An 18,210-nucleotide genomic window follows, 5' to 3' on the forward strand; every position below is an offset into this window, starting at 1 on the left:
GAAGCATCAGTTTCCACGATGTAGGGGAGTTCGGGGCGAGGGTGTTTTAAGATTGGTGCAGAGATGAATTTAGTCTTCAAATCCTGGAAAGCTTGTTCCGCCTCGGTAGACCATTCAAAACGTTTGTTTTTCTTTAACAAGGCAGTGATGGGCTGGACTATTCGAGAAAATTTGGGGATAAACCTGCGGTAAAAGTTAGCGAAGCCTAACATGCTTTGCACACCTTTTACGGAGGATGGTGATGGCCATTTGAGAACTGCATCGACCTTCTTTGAATCCATACGCACTCCGCTAGGTGATAATATGAATCCCAAGAATTCAACTTCAGTCACGTTGAAAACACATTTTTCCAACTTAGCGAAAAGTTTGTGTTGACGCAATCTTTCGAGGACCATTTTCACGTGTTTCCGATGTTCAGATTCCGATGAAGAATAAACGAGGATGTCGTCAATGTAAACAACAACACACACATCTATGAGCTCTCTGAGGACATCGTTCATAAAATATTGAAAGGCGGCCGGGGCATTGCAAAGTCCGAAGGGCATGACCTGATATTCAAATAGCCCATATTTGGTGCGGAAGGCCGTCTTCCATTCATCGCCCTCTTTTACTCGTACCAAGTGGTAGGCTCCTCTAAGATCCAGCTTTGTATATATGCATGCTTTTCTGACTTTGTCCATGAGTTCAGGGATCAAAGGTAACGGATATCTATTTTTGACGGTGATCTGGTTCAGGGAGCGATAATCTATACAAGTTCTAAGGTCTCCTTCCTTTTTTGGAACGAAGAACAAAGCTGAAGAAGCAGGGGACTTGGAAGGACGAATAAACCCATTTGCCAGGTATTGATCCAGGTATTGTCGAAGGTGAAGGTTCTCAGGCTCGGTGAGGGCATAAATTCTACTACAAGGAGGAGTAGATCCAGGTATCAGGTCTATCTGGCAGTCATAAAACCTATGAGGAGGTAGAGAGTTAGCCTGATCCTTCCGGAAAACATCTTGGTATTCTAGGTATTCGGGAGGTAACTGGGGAGTCTCTGAAGAAAATGCTGCCAGTGCAACACCAGGTGGAGGGTGACAAGTAGAGACACATTCTGGAAACTGGACCGTTCTTGCTCACCAATCGATCAGAGGATTGTGTTTCTCTAACCAAGGTATTCCTAGAATAATCTGAAACTGAGGAGCCTTGATCACATCGAACACGATCTTCTCATGGTGTCCATTTTGACTTACTAGCGTCACTTCTTGAGTGGTATGCGTTACTGGTCCGGAGGCTATCTCCGTTCCATCCACCGTAGTAATGACGTCCTTTACAGCCTTGGGACAAAGAGTTAGATTCATCCTCAAAACCATTTCATGATCCACATAATTGCCGATGGCACCGCTGTCGACGTAAGCTTCAATTGCATGTAATCGATCCGGATTATCAGGGCTAATGAGGACCATAGGTATCACGAAATGCGAGGTCACGGAACTGGTTTTCACGCTCGGCAAGAGGACCTCTATTCTTGTCGGGCGAGGTCGTTTCCCTGCTCTGAGTTTGTAACTTTGGTAACTGCAGCTCCTACTGCCTTCTTGGCAGGTTTCACCGGACAGTCTCGAAGAAAGTGCCCTGAGTTTCCGCAATAGAGGCATAATTGCAACTGTTTTCTCCTTTCCCGCTCCTTTTGTGTTAGAGGACCTTTCAGGCCCCCTATTTGCATGGGTTCCCCGGAGTCTACTCCTTTGGAAGGAGTCGGCAGTTTGGAAAATACTCGAGCATCAAACTTGGAACGATCGGCCTTCCTGTTCTGCAGTCTGTGATCTATTTGAACGACTAAGTCTATATAGTCCGAACAATCTTGTGGGGGATTCACTACTTGGGCTAACACATCTTTGAGCTCTCCACGTAGACCTCTATAAAACAGCGTAATCCTTTTGTCCTCAGGCCATTGAGTTTCCACTATCAGTCTGTTGAAAGACGCAATATAAGCCAAAAGGTCTTGATTACCTTGTCGCAACGAAAGAAGCTCATTGTCCAAGGCCTGCCCCTGTGAATGTCTTGCGAACAGTTTTTCCATACTGAGCTGAAAAGCTTGAAAATCATGGAGGACCGGATCATCTTGATTTACTAGAGGGATCGACCAGTCTGCCGCATTGCCACTAAGGTACGAAAGCACGAAAGCTACTTTAGCTTGATCAGTTGGAAAGGCTGCTGGCCGGCATAAGAAATGCAACCGGCACTGATTGATAAATACTGCAAACCTCTTTGGGTCACCAGAAAATCGTTCGGGCGGAGCCAGAGGTACATTCCCAGGTAGGTTAATCTGCACTGGATTCATAGAGGATGTAGAAGGAAGATTTCCCCCAGATGCGGGTAACGGGGTCTGTCCGGCTTGTGACTGTAGCAATTGTCTAGCGAGATCATCTGTTCGCTCCTTGGAAATGATCAGTTCCCTTCTTAGAGCGTTCGTTTCCTGACGGGCTGCATGCACTTCTGCCCTTAGTTCCCCAAGTAACTGGGCTAGCTGGTCGGTATCCGAGGTTTCCATAGCGCCTGGACGGGAGTTTTGCGGTAGGCTTTGCGTTCTGTAACGCTCACCTGATTCCCGTAGAGGCGCCGGTCTTGACTGGGCGTATACCGTATCTTCAAAGGTGATGTGTAACACATGGCTGGCTCTTTGGGCTGGACCTCTGTGCACTGTATGTCTGACTCGAAGGGTAAGATGTCTGCAGATAGAAAATATGGGATTAATGAACTGGGTTATTGAATGTCTCTCTCTTCTTCCCTTTCTCTTCTCCTGTAGAACCCCAAAGGTTAACGCTCTCACCTTAGGTAAGTGAACGCCGTGCTCCCCATCTGCCTCGGGGCAGGGTGCTGTAACCAGTTTCTTCACTGGATAAGGGGAGCAGGCCTCTTGACTTCAGAGGACTGCTGTCCGTCGTTTACTGCACGAACGGTAAGTTTCGAGTAATTCTAATGTCTTTAAAAGTCTTTAGTAATGATGTCTCTTGTTTTGCAGGGTTCCGGCGATGGCGGATGACGGGCTGAAGTGAGTTGAAGATGGAGCCTGTGTGATGAATAGAAGCGCCTGGAAGCACGTAAGTAAGCGCTTGTTGCCTGCTTCACGATGCGCTCTAACTGTCTTTTTATTTTGCAGGTACAAGTTCGCAGCGGCTGCAGGGTGCCGGAATACCCACTGGGTTAGATGTGGAAAGGAGTAATGGCACGTGAGTATTAAAGTTCCCCAATGTCTTTTAACGCACCTTGTTTTGTCTTTCAGATGCGGGATGCAGCGCCGAAGGCCTCCGGAGCGTGCAAAGAGTTGGTAAGCTTTTGTCTTTCAGATGCCGGAATGCAGTGCGAAGACCTCCGGAGCGCACGAAGAGTAGGTAAGTCTTTGTCTTTCAGATGCCGGAATGTAGCGCGAGGCGTTGGTGACAGCCGATGGACCAGGTAAGTGAAGCGCTGTCACTGAAGACCGTAATGCTAACCTGTTCTTTCTTGTCTTTATAGGTGTTGCTGAAGACTGGATTCAGGATGGTAAGCCTTTTTCCTTAGGCCCAGGATCAGATGCAGAAGACACGATGAGCGTTCTGCTGCAGAGGATGCAGAATAATGCAAAGCAAGATTCATCCATCGGGTGTGGTTTAAATAGCCTCCTGTAGTGCTTAGGTGTCTCCTTCCACAGCCACGCCTAGGTAAGAAAAGAGTTCCTGCTTTCCAGAAGAGTTCCAGTGTTCTGAACCTAGGGAGTGGCTCCTGCCCCACCCAACAGGAAAAGTAGTTCCAAACAGAAGAGGATCAGAGGCTCAACTGGCAGGCAAGTAAGCAGCATGGTCTGCTGCAGGTAATTCCACCCAAGCATTATGAGCCCGGCGCTTCCAGCGCTGGGACTGGGCATATTTATGAGCCTGGTGCCACTGGCGCCAGGACTGGGTCCAAAAGGTCCCAATTGGGACTGGTTGGCACTCGGAACCTGGGTAATGGATCTGCTTCCAAGGGAGTTGGGAAAACCCTGACCTTTTGGAAGCAGAGATCATGACAGTGGGTCTCCCCGATCGTGTTCCTCTGCGCTTGGTCCAAGGAGGTCAGAGATGTACGCCTTGATCTCCCCATCCGAGCTTAGCTTAACTTTGTTTCCGTTGTATTCAAAGGACAGAGAGAAGGGGTACCCCCACCTGTATCTTATGTTCTTTTCTTTCAGATGTTTGGTGATGGGCCCGCACATGCATCGGAGTGCCAGGGTCATGGATGAAAAGTCCTGGTATAACGAGATTTGGGATCCTTAGAGGGTAATTGAGTCGCTGCTTCTTGCTTTCTCGAGTATCCGTGTTTTGTCCTGAAAGCGGTGAAATCGAGCAAGGACAGATCTTGGTCTGCCTGGGGGCCCTCCGGCTCTGTGTATCCTCTCTGTCTTAGGTTCATCAACCGCATCATCGGCAACTAAGAGTTTGATGATGTCATGCAGGGTGTTCTTCAGATCGCTCTCCGTCTCCCCTTCTCGTTCCGGGATTCCGAAAATCCTCAGATTGTTCCGCCTCTCCTGGTTTTCCAAGTCATCAAGCTTGAATTTGAAGCTCTCCTCTCATTGCTCGAGTTCGGTCATCCGCTGGTCGAGTTGTGCTTCAAGGGTGTCTATGGACGCTTGATTGTTCTCGACCCCTTCGAGCCTCTCCTCCATGGTATCCAGATGTTGGGTAATCTTGTCAATTTTGGAGCCAATGCTGGCGCCCATATTCTTTATTTCACCCAGCAAGGCGGCAATGTCTCCTTTGGTAGCTGCTGATTCACTCCCCGAGGTATTTTAGTTTGCACAGTTTTCAGCAGGAGTCGAGACGTAAGAGAATGTAGCTAGTTTCTCCCTTATGTCCATTGGTGTCACCAGTGCTGTCCGACAGGGAGATGGGGTCGGGGGCAGAGGAGGCACACGCCCCTGGATCGGGGGCCCTACCCTCTGCACTCCGACGTCGGTGTTCTCGGGAAGTTCGTTAGGTGTTGAGAGGGGTGTCCGTTTGTAACGCTCACCTGATTCCCGTAGACGCGCCGGTCTTGACTGGGCGTATACCGTATCTTCAAAGGTGATGTGTAACACACGGCTGGCTCTTTGGGCTGGACCTCTGTGCACTGTATGTCTGACTCGAAGGGTAAGATGTCTGCAGATAGAAAATATGGGATTAAGGAACTGGGTTATTGAATGTCTCTCTCTTCTTCCCTTTCTCTTCTCCTGTAGAACCCCAAAGGTTAACGCTCTCACCTTAGGTAAGTGAACGCCGTGCTCTCCATCTGCCTCGGGGCAGGGTGCTGTAACCAGTTTCTTCACTGGATAAGGGGAGCAGGCCTCTTGACTTCAGAGGACTGCTGTCCCTCGTTTACTGCACGAACGGTAAGTTTCGAGTAATTCTAATGTCTTTAAAGTCTTTAGTAATGATGTTTCTTGTTTTGCAGGGTTCCGGCGATGGCGGATGACGGGCTGAAGTGAGTTGAAGATGGAGCCCGTGTGATGAATAGAAGCGCCTGGAAGCACGTAAGTAAGCGCTTGTTGCCTGCTTCACGATGCGCTCTGTCTTTTTATTTTGCAGGTACAAGTTCGGAGCGGCTGCAGGGTGGCGGAATACCCACTAGGTTAGATGTGGAAAGGAGTAATGGCACGTGAGTATTAAAGTTCCCCAATGTCTTTAAACGCACCTTGTTTTGTCTTTCAGATGCGGGATGCAGCGCCGAAGGCCTCCGGAGCGTGCAAAGAGTTGGTAAGCTTTTGTCTTTCAGATGCCGGAATGCAGTGTGAAGACCTCCGGAGCGCACGAAGAGTAGGTAAGCCTTTGTCTTTCAGATGCCGGAATACAGCGCGAGGCGTTGGTGACAGCCGATGGACCAGGTAAGTGAAGAGCTGTCACTGAAGACCGTAATGCTAACCTGTTCTTTCTTGTCTTTATAGGTGTTGCTGAAGACTGGATTCAGGATGGTAAGCCTTTTTCCTTAGGCCCAGGATCAGATGCAGAAGATACGATGAGCGTTCTGCTGCAGAGGATGCAGAATAATGCAAAGCAAGATTCATCCATCGGGTGTGGTTTAAATAGCCTCCTGTAGTGCTTAGGTGTCTCCTTGCACAGCCACGCCTAGGTAAGAAAAGAGTTCCTGCTTTCCAGAAGAGTTCCAGTGTTCTGAATCTAGGGAGTGGCTCCTGCCCCACCCAACAGGAAAAGTAGTTCCAAACAGAAGAGGATCAGAGGCTCAACTGGCAGGCAAGTAAGCAGCATGGTCTGCTGCAGGTAAGTCCACCCAGCATTATGAGCCCGGCGCTTCCAGCGCTGGGACTGGGCATATTTATGAGCCTGGTGCCACTGGCGCCAGGACTGGGTCCAAAAGGTCCCAATTGGGACTGGTTGGCACTCGGAACCTGGGTTATGGATCTGCTTCCAAGGGAGTTGGGAAAACCCTGACCTTTTGGAAGCAGAGATCATGACACCGTTCTGCGTTTGTGGATATGCCCAGGGTATATGCTGGGTCACCCGGGGTGCCCTTTAAGCAGTGTCCAGGCCCGGTGACGCTTTGGGGGTGTTTTCCTCTTGTGCAAGATGCGGGGGTAAACATTCAGGGCAAGAGAGGTCCGAGCCACCGCTGCATGGTGATGGCGCACCACTCGTTGTTCACAGGGAAGATGGGATGGGCCTACTGCCTCCCCGCTCAGCGCTGTCTCAAGGCCTAGTCCGATCCCGCTCTTCGGAATCTCCACTGACTCGACCATTGAGAGGGTTTTTTGGCGTTGATGTCTGAATATGGAAAACAATGGCCTGCAGTTGGCCCTCTATCATGTTTGAATATAATTTGAACAGCTTGTGGCATGTTATGTAGAACCCTGACATGGGTAGGATAATTTCCACTGATGAGGTCTGTCCAGGATATTCTACTGGTATGTGTGCGATTGTAATGTTAGGATGACTCGCCCTCCTGTCTGGCTCTTCGAAATTCCAACTCTGCCTGTCTGCCTGTCTGAACATTCACTTGCGTGTCTGAAATTCCTGATTGATTGTAAATCCGGCATACCATTATGTATTAATTTCTGAATCTCTGAATTTTGCATTTTGAATTTCGAATTCTGAATCTTATTCTGTATCTCAAGTATTTTATATTTTAAGTAGCAAGAGTTTTGAATATTGAACTTTGAATTCTGAAGTTTGAATTGCACTGTATTTTTAATTCTTTGCATATGGAATGTGTACTATTATTATGTTTTTATTTTCCTTTTTGTGTAAAGTCTTTGACTGTATCACATTAAAGTATAAATAAATACTGCATATCAGCTCCACAGACAAACTAGAAGTGCATGGCATGACACTCCCTATGTGTCAACAACCAACAGCATGACTAAATTGCTTAGATAAATGTATCCCCAACACAGCTGTATTAGAAAAAAGTGTTAACCTGTGACTGCAGAGTAATTCTAAAACATAACCTTGACGTAGAACACAGTTTACTCAATAGCAATTGGTACAGTTGTTGGCTTCCAAACATATCCACATGTCAACAACATTCAGTTTGTCAACATCCACTTTGACAAACTTTCAGAAGTAAAAAAATAGGCCAAACAACAGCACATTTCCATCTTTTGAAATACATGTACGTACTGTGAGGATCTCATGGTGGCAACAAGTAAGACAGACACAAGGGATCACAGTTCAAGGGTGTTTATTGAACAAATAATGTTGTATGCAGATTGGAAAAACGCCTAACCTAAACCTAAATCTAAGATAGGAGCAAGCGCTGACCATCAAATGAAAAATAAGGCAGTCCTAATGGCCTTGTGTCAAAATAAAGGGCACATACTAAGAAGCATATTGCCAAAAAAGGGTGTGGGATAGTTCTCAAGAAAAGAAAGAAGTGTTCTCAAATAATAGGTCAGGATGCGGTAGCCTGGGGCTCCCTTCCCCACCATTTTGTGCACGTGGTAATATGGGAGTTTGGAGCACAGTAAAGTCTTGGCCTTGTCCAGCACGAGACAACAGTTCCAATGGCAGTTCTCAGGATCTTCCATGGCCAAGTCTTGTTTCACTTGAAAAGTCTCTTGCCTTCAAGGACCTGTTGTGTTCAAACAACAAAAAGTTCCTTTAACAAATTAAAGTTTTAGTTTAATTTAGTTTATTTGCTTATATAGCACACTAAACCCATGGGTACCTGGGCGCTTTTACTCACATAGAAAGGGAATGTTACATAATACAGATATAAGGTACATCATTGTTGTGGTATACAGATAAAAGTACATCATCAAGAAAGTTACAAATTGCAATAGGCTATGTACATAGTTGTATACAGATATATAGGACAGTCTCAGGTAGGAGAAGACATCTTTTAAGAAGTTCCTTTGAAAGTTGTATACTGCAATTAGACAGTCTCATCCGAGGATTGAGATTTACAGGGGATTTTGTGGATATCTATACAGGTAAAAGGATGTGACCAGGAGCAGGCAAGGAGAAGAACGCCAAGTGTTACATATCAAGGTGATCGTCCAAAGCAAGTACCTGGAGTGAGCATAAAAAAGTGGAGTTGGCCTTTATTTAGAGTCAGAAAGGGGAGGTTGTAGTGCAACTGAGCACTAAGCCAAGATTTGACCTTGTATCTGAAGGCTCTGAAGGCTTTGAAGGATGGCTCGACTCTTAGCAGTGTAGGCAGTGAGTTCCAGATCTTGGCTGCTAGGACTGGGAATCTAGACCTGCCTGCCAATTTGACTTTTGGAATGTTGGAATGTTAAGACAATGAAGATAGTTAGCTCTGATTGGTCTAGAGGATTCCTTTCTGGAAAATGTGTCAGTCATATATTTAGGTGCTGAATTGGACAGGCACTTGTGGGTGATCATCAGGGCTCTAAAAGTGATTCTGTACTGTATTGGGAGCCAGTTGGCATTCTGTCTCGCTAGAGAGATGTGGCTAGATTGAGGTATATTTAGGTCGGCTCTAAGAGCATTTGTTTGCATCACCTGTAGCTTGTTTAAGTTACGTTTGCTGGTACCAAGATAGAGGGTGTTACAATAGTAATTGTCTGGAGAGGGAGGGGTGCAGTCTAGATAAACACCTAGTGTGTTAGCATCATTGGACACTTTGATAGTGTTTCCATCAATGTTGAAAGCGGAGTAGAGGGGATCAAGCTTATTGAGGCGTTGTTTGGAGCCGGTGAGCAGTAATTTGGTCTTGTCATCATTGAGACACAGACCATGCTCAGACATCCAATCCTGGATTGTGAGATATATTTCATTTAGAAGTTTGGAGCCATGTCATAGGAGCCTGAGAGAATAGTGAGGATTTGGGTATCGCCAGCATAATTTGTGTAGAGGATGCCCACATCATCTAGTCGGTAGAACAGAAGCTTAGTAAATATGTAATAAAGAGTTGGGGAGACACATGAGCCTTGTGGGACGCCGCAAGTGATTGGACAGGGTTCTGCTGAGGATGAGATGTAAACAACCCTCATAGTTCTGTCTGACAGGAAAGATTGGACCCAAGCGGCAGCATTGGGTGAAAAGGAGGCTGCCGTGTTCAGGTGAGTGGTTAGGATGTTGTGGTCCATTAAATTGAACACAGCTGACAAGTCCAGGAGTAAAAGTAGGGAGGGATTTCCATTTTCTTTAGCTTCAACCATCTGGATCTTTAGGTCAAGGAGGGCTGTCTCTGTACTGTCTTGGTCTGAATTCGGATTGCCGAAGGCCAAGCAGGTTGTGTGATTCATGTGGTTTTGTATTTGGATGTAGGCAGCTTTATACAAAATCTTCAGCAGAAAAGGGATGGTCGTGATAGGCCTGTAATTAGTCAGGGTATTTGGGTCAATGTTTTTTTTTTGAGAGGCATCAACCATGCATCTTTAAAAAATTTTGGGATTGAGCAGGAGGCGAAAGAGGAGTTAATGAAAGATGTGATGAAAGGAGCAAATTCCTTTGCAGCTTCTTTTATGATTGACGCCGGATATGTGTCTCCTTGGGATCTGGAAGGCTTTAGGCTGGCAATTATGGTTTCAACCTCTTTGGTAGTGACTGGGGAGAATTCAAATAAACTGCAAATAATAAGGGGAGCTGAAGGATGTGTGCTTGCTTCAGCATTAGATGCCACACTTATTTTTTTGGCTGTAATCTTGATTTGTAGTAGTGCTATTTTATCTAGGGGTGCCTTTGGGATGTTGGCACATCAAGAGACATATTTGTTACAAGATTCCTGCGTTGGAATGGGTGTCTTGAATTCTTTAAGGATCGAGAAGAGCTCTTTGGAGCTGTACATAGCGTTCATGATACTATTGTTGAAGGTGTCACTTTTAGTTTTTAGGATAGCAATTTTATAGGCGTTAGCTACTTTGTTAAAGTTGTCCTTGTTCAGATCTGAAGGTTTTTTTCCCACTTAGCTTCTGTGCTTCTTTTGGACTTCAGAATAACTTTCAGGTTTGATGTGAACCATTTGTTTAAATGAGATGGGGGCTTAGCTTTTCTCAGTTTGAGCGGTGCTATTTGGTGAAGAGCTTGGAGAAGGATCTGATTATAGATGTCTACTATGTTGGCTGGATCCTGATCTAGGTTCTTGCGGGGGTTTGTGATGGGCTGTATTGGAGAGAGTATGTTCTCCAAGGTGATCAGGTGGTTATTTCTGGTTAGGGAGGTGTTGATCATTGGGTGATGGGCAATTAGCTTCAGGGATCTCGAAGGATATGACATGGTGATCAGACCAAGCGCATGGAGATTTTGAAAGGTTTTTTATGTTACAGTTTAGATCAGCTATCCAATCCAAGGTTCTACCTTTGCTATGAGTTGGGTGAGGTATACGGTGTAGGAAGCCTAGGTCAGTAAGTGAGCTTTCTAAGGCAATGGAATTTGGACCTTTGGTGTTGTGGAGGCCCAGGTTGAAGTCACCTAGAAACATAATTTGGGAGCTAGGTTTAGTGTTCTGAGTGAGGAGGTGAGTTAGGGCTTCTTCGAAGGAGGACACAGAGCCAGGTGGTCGGTAGATGAGGTGGATGAGTAGAGTATGGGCAGCGGATAGAGGGAGTTTGACGGATAGGGGTTCACTTAATGGGATGGGATGGCTGGTGCATTCAGTCTACGGCTGTGAACGTTTTCTTGCCAAGAGATACTTAGCGGTGTGTAAAGCTTGTATGATTACAGTTATTTTTGGTACCATCTTTATTGTACCTTAGAAGCATTAGTATGACATATTGGTTATTTGTGATTTTTTTTGTATGCTGCAATAATTGTCTGAATTGTAAAAAGGGCCTAATATGCCATGATTTGCATTCTGCAGAAGCTGGTGAAACAGAATGTATTCACAATTTGGTATGGATAGATATACAAATCATTCATTAGGGATGTGCTCTTGTGAAACATGGTTTCAGAGTGTGTATGTATGTTTCCACGTGTATGCAACCTGCAAGATTTCATTCATATGGATGTTTTTGGTTTCCAGTACTTGTAGCAAGTATATTAGGAATTATTGTGGATCTGTGTGTACATTTTACCATTCCGACACAGTAGTCCAATTCTTGCCTTATACCTGAGACACTGTAAGTGCTGACAGGATAATGTGCTGCATTTCTATGAAGAACAAGCGTTTGCAAACACAACTGGTCGCAGACATTTAAGTAAATGTTGTGAACAATTGGTGGCAATTTGAAGAGCAGATTGATTGTCAATTTGCATAGCATTTCACTCCAGTTGTGTTGCAGAATTTAAATGGACCAGAGAGTTGTGCCTGTGCATCTATTTGCATTCTGATGGACGTGTAGTTGAGTTAATACTAGACAGTTTTGTGGTTGAATTATTTGCTGGAGAAGCAGTTGGGTGTTGTTTCTTTAGCTGTATTGTTGGACTGTCTGTTATAGGTTCTGTTTGTATTATTTTTCTTTTTAAAGGTTTTCTTTTTTAATGTACATGGTACTTAGCTAGATGGGGTGTACAGTGCACAGAGCCTGTTGTATTCTAGGATGCAATGAATGTGAGCGCTGACCTTGTTTGCATCATAATTAACTAGGACTAGACCATTGAGTGTACACAGATGTTAACATGCTATGTAACACATACCTTCTGTGAAGACTGTGCTGCCAATGTCAATCAATGATTGATCTAGGGTTAGATCTTGTGATTTGTGAATAGGGACAGCATATGCAAGAAATAGAGAGAATTGGTCTCTGCGTACGTAAGTGTCTTTGAAAAAAAGGAAACGTGCTATTGTGTGGCCAATTTATTTAACTTCTGCAAGTTTGTCAAAGTGGATGTTGACAAACTGAATGTTGTTGTCATGTGGATATGTTTGGAAGCCAAAATCTGTAGACTAGAATCACTTGTGTACAAGAGTGTTATAAATGGCACATTATATCATAGCTGTACCAATTGCTCTATTTACTAAATCTTGTTCTACATCAAGGTTACGTTTTAGAATTATTCTGCAGTTTAGGCACAGAGTTAATACTTTTCCTAATCTAGCTGTGTTGAAGGTACATGTTTCTAAACTATTCAGCCATGCTGTTGCTTGTTGATACATAGGGAGTGTCATGTCGTGCACTTCTAGTTTTTCTGTGGAGCTGATATGCAGTACGGGTTGCAATTCTTTTTTTGACATTGTCTCCTTGAATTGATTACAGCTTGCAAGGTTTGGTATTAAGGACATGTGTTTTATATTTTGTTGAGCTAATTGTTCCATGACATAAGGAGCAGATGTGTTTCGCCCATATAGTTCATCTATTAGTCTAAATGGATTTTTGCATCTTTAGCAGGCAGACCAGTGCTAATGCTTTTTAAAATGTTAGCCTAGGTGAGGTCTGCAGAATGACGCATGTTTTGAGTCAGTTCTCTGTAGTGAAAATGTTGCTGGAGATTTACATTTTCAATGCTGCTGAGTGTGTTACGGCATTGTTTGTGTCCTAAGGTTTCGAAAATAGGTTGAGCTTTTACGGGTGTTAACTGTAGGAGGTCTCCAAAAATAATAACATGTTTTCCTCCAAACAGTTCTTCATAGTGGGTTTTAAGAACATTTTGTATTCCGAAGTGAATTAAAGCCAACATGAGGTTGGAACCCATGCTTACTTCTTTGATCAGGAGCTCTTTCATTTGTTTCAGAATTCTCCATACTTCAGTAGCAGCTTCTGCTGATAATTTGTAGTATTCTAATTTGTTATGGTGTTTGTTCTACTTGCAGGAGCAGTAGTCGGTGTAATGTTACACCTCCTATGTTATAGGCAGATAAACGTGTGGGGGCTGTTACAAGAGCCTAATGGTTGTTGTTGAAATATGCAGATTATTTTAATTAAGAATGTTTTACCCAAACCAGCTTCAACACTTATATACAGGAGCAGAGGTTTATACTTTTCACAGCTACAGGTTTTAGTTTCATATTTAAAACCATGTTCAATTTCTTCAGTGACCTCCAGATAAATGGTGAGTTGTTCATCATTTAGCTGTGATCTCAGCACTGACAAGTCAACTTCAGATTGTTTAGATTGATACATGGTATTTTCTACCTCAGTCATGGCTATTTCTGCATCATTTAGATTTAATGGCTCTTCAAGGGGTTCTTGGCTTCCTTTAAGGGAAGGTTGACTGCCCTCAAGTGTGTCTTTATCTAGTTGAGCTTCAATTTCTTCCTCGTGTTGACATTCATTGTCCAACATTTCTTTGTATTTTTTTTAAATTGACATTTGTTATACTGCTTTCATTTGCTTTGAATGCAGCTTCAAATGACTCATAGTTAACTAATAATTCTTCTTCTTTTCTCCAAGGTTTAAACAGTTGCAAAAGGGCCATGTAATAACGTTTTCTATGTGACAAAGATGTAAATGGTACATTTATATGATTAATTAGGCTGGGTTTGATAAGTTTCACTAGGCTTCCTTCAGAAGTTGAGACCAAATATTTGCCACTTGTCCCATCTGATGTGACATTGTTTTTGTAAGAGTAGGTTTGGGATATGTCGTACAGGCACATGTTTTCCAAATCAGTATGTTTGTTTGCGTAGTGTGTCTCAATTAAATAATTTTTTTAAATTATTTCCTGACTGTTGGGATCATTTGTGGCTATTGTTTCTATCTCTTGGTAGGATTTTAGTACTCTTTTTTGGGATGAAGCTGGGCCAACTCTTAGCCAATGTGTTCAGATTTGTTAAACGGTCTGCAGCTTTGTAGCACCCGCATTCTCGAAGGAAGAGATATTTTATTCCGAAGCTGTACATATTTTGTGGCAGTGCTTTGTCAGATGATTTGGCTGTTAACTCTGTTTTCTCAGCTTTGGTGACATAGGCTCTGACATATCTTGAAACTGCAGTGGAATTGTCTGCAATGTATTTTTGGTCTATGTTCACATTCCACATGAGGGCAATGATTGCCTTGTAATCATTGAGGTACTTGGATGCTTCGTCCCTTTTAAGGTTGTATTTATGTTTAGGGGATTTTCCTTTTACACTGTGTCTAACAAAATATATCAAGCTATTAACTTGTTTTTTTTGCAAACTGGTCTAGGGAAGCCAAAGTGACATTTGGTATAGTATTTACCTTTGTTTTTTGTATTTATGTCAGCAGTATTAGGCACACTTATATGTTTTTGGAGGCGCAGCATTTTGTTTATGTAGGTCACTAAGTGTGGTTTCTGAAGGGATGCCACAGGTAATTTAATTTTTAAATAAACTGTAAAAGAGAGCATCACTGTCATGGCCAAATTTGGGAACATATTGTATCCACAAAAGCATGTAGATGTGTGGTGCTCCTCTGGATTGATATTCTTTTCACCCAAAAAAGTTTTACACTTCTCCGAGTGGAGGGGTAGATTTATTGCAGTTGAAGTGCATAGTGAAATTACATTGATACATTGACAGGGTGAAGAGAACAGAGTTCTCCTGATGTTTTTATATTTTTTCTCTCTTGATTTTGGTCTGCAGTGTGTGAGAATATGTGCAAGTCATTCCATGCGTACTTGGACAAATTAAAGTAACAAACCATGTGGGTGGGCCTAAGTTCCTTAGCATACAATGTACATCAGCGTAACATGGGAACCAGGATTATTTTGTACCACGCATGTCTGCCTAGAGATTTGTGATACTTAACTGCAAAACTTCATCTTTGTCTTGAATCTTTTGAAGTAGTTGGGTAGCAGACATTTTTAAAACATTAGAGCCTGTTTTTAATGAGTGTGCAACTCCATAACATAAAGTTGCTAGTTCATCTTCGAACAGGAGGTGGAAAATTGATTTTACATTTTGTCTGAATATGGGATCTTCTGGATACATTTGTAAAGAGTGATATTCTGATACACTAAGTTGTGTGGATCTTTCATAATTTCTTCTCCCTTTTCCTGTAGTAAAGAGTAGAGGAAAAGAACACGCTTCTACACTTGTTTCTGATATGCTCCTTGGGGATCCTTTGGCTTTAAGCATTTGATATGTTTCTAATGCATCTTCAACGGTGTCCTTAGATTGTAGTGGGTGAATTGTATACTTATCTAAAATGTTGGCTGCAGTAACATAATCTACACATTCAAATTGGCCAGTTGCTTGTGAATCTTGAATTATTTGGGTGGTTTCTCTTCTCTTAAGTTTTCTTCTATGTTTATATCTTTGTATTATTGATTGTTTTCTTTCAAATATTTTAGGGCTTGTCCAACTTTGTTTAAGTCGACTAGTTATTGCCACTTTTTTTCTTTTGTTGGTACATCATTAATTAGTATAATCAACGATTGAACTATAGTCTGTCCTACTCCTAGAGTTTCTACATTTTCTTTAAGATCTAAGGCAAATATAATACTTTGCCACTGAGGCCTTTTAGTAATTCAGATGTAGGCAATTTGGCTGTTTTTCAGATGTAGGCAATTTGGCTGTTTTCAGTTGAAGGTGTTTTATAGCTTGAAATGGGAGTATTGTTTGGATTATATTGTTTTCATACAAGTTAAGTTGTTGGAGAGCAAGTTATTAGTGATAGCAAATGATGTCAAGCTTTGTATTGCCGTACGTGCAAACTATTTAGGGGTCAGTTATTTTGTATTTATTTTCTGCTGTTAGATAAAAAGCTAATTGGATCCATTGGTACTCCTCAATGTTCTCAATTTTGTCAGACATGTTTACTATTTGTGTGTTCTTTTTATAGAAAGTTCTGTAACAACATACACATACTTGGTCTGTTATTTCAGCAGATGTGTTTTGAAACTTAGCTATTTCTTTTTTGTATATGTTTGTTAAGAGTTTGGTGTTTGGGAGGTTTTCGCTCATTTTCTGAAGTTGCAGAATTATCTAAGTCAACTTCAGTTCCAAGCTATTTATTTTGGATGTGCTCTATTTCTGGAAGGAGTTCTTTGGCTGTTCCATTTAGGAGAATGCTATTTAAATTATGTAGTTCTAGAAACTGACCTTTTGCTTAGTATGGTCTACGTACAAGATTCTGTATAGCGGATTGGTGTGTTGCTAACATTTTGATGTGGTGGAAGGTGTTTTTGTAAGTAAAATGCAGGCTAATGAATGTCCTCGATGTCCAATGTGGCTGCATGGTTTGTAGTTTTCATTTTACTTTTGTCTTTTAGTTTTGAATAGTGATTGAGGAGTTGTGATAAACATTTAAAGGATTGTTGGCGTACATTACACATTAGCTGCATGTCCATTTATACACTGGATGGTTTGTTTGGGTGAAAGTCATATTTAGTTGAAAGTTTGCTGGGGACATTTTTTCTAAAAGGGTTTCTTTTGCCACAATGGTGTCTCCTACCATTTCATACCCTCGCCCATTACTGTCTTTGGCAATTGGGTTATTTTGTTATTGTTTATACGCCTCTTCATTGAAATATGGTTCTGTGCTGCTAGTGTGAATCCATTCAACCTCACAGATGTTTGTAAAGGTATCTATATTTAGAAGTACTTTTTATAATTTATTGATTAATTTAGTTAGTGGTTTCATTCTGTTTAAAATCAATATAAACAATTTTCTCTTTAGTATAAATGTGCTGTCGATTAGAGCTTTGAGGATTAGTCTTCTGCGGTCATTTTTAAGGGTAGATCTTGACTTTTTAGCTGTTTTAATCTTTTAATCCATCACTACCACCACCAGCTGGAGGACCTACACAACAAAAAGAGTGCAATATTTCAAAAGACAATGAAAAGGACGAAGAAGTTGAGGTAGAGGAAGTGTCTACCTATAGCAACCAGAGAGAATCATGTGTGTGCAGTTATTTACCACTGTTGAGAATGTACCAAAGGCTAAAGCTACCAAAGTGAAATGCACTGATTGCAAGGTTGTACTCAGGCGTGGACTAGCTGGACAGTACTCCTATGGGTCCACCTCCATTCACTGTCCCACACAATCCAACCACTGCAATGCACTCAGAAAGGTTGTTCCTTTCTTAAGAAATGGTAGGTTGTCTTCCTCCACCTCATCTTCCTCAACCAATGCTGTAACCACACAGCCTACTTCAAAAGGACCCAAAATCCAATCAGCTACCTGGCAAGCTATAGAAGAGGATGCTGATAAGTCATACAGCCTTATTACAAATTAGCTGGAGGGGGCCGAGAGAGAAAGTGGGTAGATTAAAGAACAGGTTGTTGCAATAGTACACCCTAGAAAGTACCAGAGCTCTACAGACATTGAGCTTGTAGAATAAAGTCAGAGGGGGAGGATGAAGATGTGCAAGCACGATAGGCCCGGGACAATGTTCAAGGGGTACATGCATTTGGTCATTGCAGGATCAGGGTCTTCAAAGGGGAGTCTGGAGACACCGGGAATGCGGTGGCCATTTGGACAGTAGTCACAGTGCATAAGATGCCTTTGAGGTGCACATTGTCTACCGCACCTTTAGCGGCACCGTCCACCCAGACCCGTTGAGAGAGCGCACAATCACAGGTGACAACTGACATTGATACGGGAGGGGTATGTAAGGATGAGGCAAGCACAATAGGCCAATGCATTGTTATTGCACACCAATATGTAACAATACTTTCTCACAGCTGTTTATCTTGAATTATTTTTAATGTTTGTATTTAGTTTGGTAAAGTGGATATCAATGACACTACACATTATACTGCTGTGGGTGACTTAATGGCTGCATCAACCCACGGTATTGTCTGCTGTCACTGGGGAAGTTATCAATAATGGCTCGAACCACACAAGCAGGTATTACTCTTCAGATGCAAAATTCCAGTCTGCCATGATTCCACCATGTAAATACAGGATATGCCGCAAACCGGCACCACCTATGTAACAGATACAGATAAATTCCTGTAATTAAGACAATCATTGCA

Source organism: Ambystoma mexicanum, chromosome 11, assembly GCF_040938575.1.
Source record: "Ambystoma mexicanum isolate Mex_15411 chromosome 11, UKY_AmexF1_1, whole genome shotgun sequence".
NCBI lineage: Eukaryota > Metazoa > Chordata > Amphibia > Caudata > Ambystomatidae > Ambystoma > Ambystoma mexicanum.